Source organism: Dipodomys ordii, unplaced genomic scaffold (genome assembly GCF_000151885.1).
Source record: "Dipodomys ordii isolate 6190 unplaced genomic scaffold, Dord_2.0 Scaffold81, whole genome shotgun sequence".
Lineage (NCBI taxonomy): Eukaryota > Metazoa > Chordata > Mammalia > Rodentia > Heteromyidae > Dipodomys > Dipodomys ordii.
The window spans coordinates 3347247-3351111 of record NW_012267297.1 but is presented as its reverse complement, the minus strand read 5'-3'; positions in this window follow the sequence as shown (position 1 = coordinate 3351111).

Genomic DNA, 3865 nt, shown 5'->3' with positions numbered 1-3865 from the left:
CTCAAGTTCAGATCAAATGTCTCCTTTGAAAATAGGAGGAATACTTTCCAAGTGAATGAAAGTCGGCACCGGTGGCTCCCACCTGTCATCCCAGCTACTCAGGAGGCTGAGATCTGAGGATCACGGTTCAAAGCCAGCCCTGGGCAGGAAAGTCTGTGAGACTCTCATCTCCCATAAACAACTCAGAAAACCAGAAGTGGCGCTGTGGCTCAAGTGGTAGAGCACCAGCCTTGACCTGAAGAGCTCAGGGACAGCGCCCAGGCCCTGAGTTCAAGATCCAGGACCAACAATAACAACAAAAAAAATTTCTTAAAACTCCAAACTAATTAGGCTATTTCCAAAACAGTGTTCTGCTTTAAAACACGACTGCCAGCTAGACATCCACACACAGCCAGACCCCAGGGGGACACTGGGAGGGAGCAGCTCAAAGGGCCAGGCCTGTGATCAGAGGAAAGAACAGCGATCCGACGGACTCAGGAAATGGACGCAAGAGACCTGATTCTTCCATGTGGTTTCTGTTCCTTTCTGTCTCCTGGGTGGGTTTCTCTGTCTCTGGGAGGGTGAGGTGGGCATAGAAATGGGGGGGCAGAGGGGGAAACCAAGGCAGCCGTGGGCCTCACTGGACACCAGCTGGAGAATGAACTCTACCTCTGGTGGGTGGGGACGGGAGGGAAAAATGGGGGGAGAGAGGAGGGAAGGGGGGACAGGGTCCACAGAGCCATGCGCTCGTGACCTGAGTGATGTCACTGTCACCTCTATCTGCCCGTCATCTTTATCATCACAATAAAAACAATTAAAAATTAAAATGAAGCTGTGATTTCTTTCTTTTTCCCGTACACGCATACTTCAGATTTCATTCTCCTGTTGTGGATGGATGACGTGTGGGAATAAAAGCAGCCGTCCCCCAGGAAGGGCACCTTGGACGCTGATACTCAACCGCCATGACTCTAACAATGAAGATTCGCCAAGGCCCAGCACTGCGCTCAGCATGAGGAGAACCAGCCCCAGACGCCGGTCAACTCCCATCCGAGCCAGACCCACGCGCAAACCAATCGTAAATCACAACGGCTGGGAAAACAGGGTGGATTTCACAGGCCGCAGTGGTGGTGTTGATTTACTTGGCTCAGCCAGTGCAAAGGAAAAAAAAGGAAGATATTCCAGAAATCGCAAAGATCGTCGATGCATGTTGCTGATCTCAAACCAGCATGAGCAACCTGACCTGTGTGTGTGTGTGTGTGTGTGTGTGTGTGTGTGTGGTTCATTGGCGACAAAAATCTCACAGACTTCCCTGCCCAGGCTGGCCTCAAAGTGTGATCCTCAAATCTCAGCCTCCTAAGGGGCCGGGATGACAGGCGTGAGCCTCAGCGCCCGGCCTGCACAGAGTCTTTTGCGAACTTGTAGATCTGAATCTCTTCTACGTCTATTCCATAAATTAAAGTTCTTTTTCCGTTGGCTCTGACGGACGTTCAAGTCTGCAGAAATTTAGCGGCATGTGCAGTGCCAAAGCTAAACGTAGAGTGGAAAGAATTTGCTAGAATATACACAGCTAGCCGCTCACTCCGGCCACTTGTTACGGCTCAATCGGGATCCATTCCTGCAAGCCATCCTGTAGACACTCATTTGTTTCTTTCCTGGAGACAGATACTGGAGACTCAGTTTCTCATTCATTCAGTACCTGCTGCTAAGGACTCATCCCTGAAGGGAAAGTTTCCAAAGTAGTTGCTCACTTAAAACCACCTGTGCCCTGGAGGAGGAAGTGGCGTCTGTATTTCTGTTTTGTAGTGAAGAGAATGCAAGTTTGCACACGTTGGGTCCTGTGTTCGAATCCCGCAGCGTGGGGGAGAGCCGAATGGGGACTGAACTTGAGGGGTACTTGAAGCTGGGGCTGAAGACTTTACCATATTCTCCACATACCCCCCAAATGGCAAAATGGGACTGGAAGTGGTGATGTGGTTCAAGTGGTAGAGCGCCAGCCTTGAGCACAAAAGCTCAGGGACAGCGCCCAGGCCCCGAGTTCAAGCCCCCAGCACCAACCAGCAAAAATCAACAACCACCACCCACAAAACTTACAAAAATATATGACAGATATGATCGTTGCCGCTGTAAGAAATGGATGCAATTGAGGGGCTTTGTGTATGTGTGCACGTGTGTGTGTGTGTGTGTGTGTGTGTCTAGAAAATGGTTACAGGCAGCCAAGCACCGGTGGTTACCATCTAAGGATGTGAGTTCAAAGCCAGCCTGGGCAGGAAAGTCCCTGAGACTCTGATCTCCCATGAACCACCAGAAAACTGTTAAGTGGAGTTGTGGTCAAGCGGTAGAGCAGGACAGGCACAAGAAAGGAAAGAAAAGAAGAGAGAGAAAGAGAGGAGAGGAGAGGGGAGGGGAGGGAGGGGAGGGGAGGGGAGGGGAGGCTTGGGGGTTGAGTATTGGGGTGAAGTTGGCCAGGGAAAGGTGATCACACACTAAGAGCGGGAATCAGAAAGTCCTTACAGGTGTCTGACTTTCAAAATCATCTGATCCATTCTCAGTGTCTTGTAAACACACCAGTCCCTCTGCGCCCCCCCCCATTCCTGCCCTGCGGACTGCCCCGTCCATCCTGTGGCCCATGAGCCTCCATGGAGACGGACAGACAGACGGACAGGAAGCACAGCTCAGGCCCTACTTGGACGCTGGCCAGCCTCCCTGCCGCATCCTGAGCGTCGGGTCTCTGGAGCAGATGCTCCTCCTGCAAGTGGATTTCCTGTTATTTTTAAAGAGATGTTCACAGAGCAACGAATTTTTTAAGATGTATTTAGAAAAAGCAAAACCAAACCAAAGCCAAACGCAGCTGCTATGGTCCGCCCATTGGGTTCACAGGTGGAAGCTTCCAGCTGAGGTGTGGAAAATTCCATTTCTGCCACCAACATCCGTTGCTCTCAGACCTACCTTCCCCATCAACTATTTTATTTGCTGATGACCCAAGCAACCTCCCAGGTCAGGCGCTGGTGGCTCCCGCCTGTCATCCCAGCTACTCGGGAGGCTGAGATCTGAGGATCGCGGTTCAAGGCCAGCCCAGGGCAGGAAAGTCCGTGAGACTCTGATCTCCAATGAACCACCAGAAAACCAGACGTGGCGCTGTGGCTCAAGGGGTAGAGCGCCAGCCTTGAGCTGAAGAGCTGAGGGACAGTGCCCAGGCCCTGAGTTCAAGTCCCACCACCGACCAAAATAAATAAATAACTTCCCAAGAGTACAACGACCCTAGATATGAAGTCATGTGAAGGAAGACCATGTCTGGATCGTTTGGGGAGAGCACAGGGGAAGACCTTCACATTATCTGCCCTGCTTCCCCGCACCAGGCCAGCACAGCACTGCTGAACCTTCACCAGCCAAAGAACAGCACTCAGAAGAAGCTGTTTAAACGGCTGCGAAAGGCCGTTCCATTTACAGCCCCGAGGACCATGCAAAGTGCTTAGAGCGGCTGCCAAGAAACCATTTTCCTGGGTTATTGTAAACAGACTCGAAGTATTTGGGCCTTTAACAAGACTTAAAGCTTTGAAGTTGTGTGTGTGTGTGTGTGTGTGTGTGTGTGTGTGATACAAGAGCTGGAAAACTCTAAGTGAAAGGAATCAGAGAGATTGGAGGAAGAACTTAAGCATTTCATGACATTAGATAATTCGGGGGGAGTCCTGTCCCCCTTCCCCCCCTCCCAACAAAGCAGTGATTTTTTGGCACTATTGTAATCTCTGTTTCTTGGCTCTTTGCCACTAGAAAAGCTACTTTTTGAAATCCTGTTGCAATTAGCTGGCCGTGAGAACAGACAGAAAGCCAGTGTCTCAAGAAGGAAAGAAGGAAGGAAGGAAGGAAAGAAAGAAAGAGAGAAAGAAAG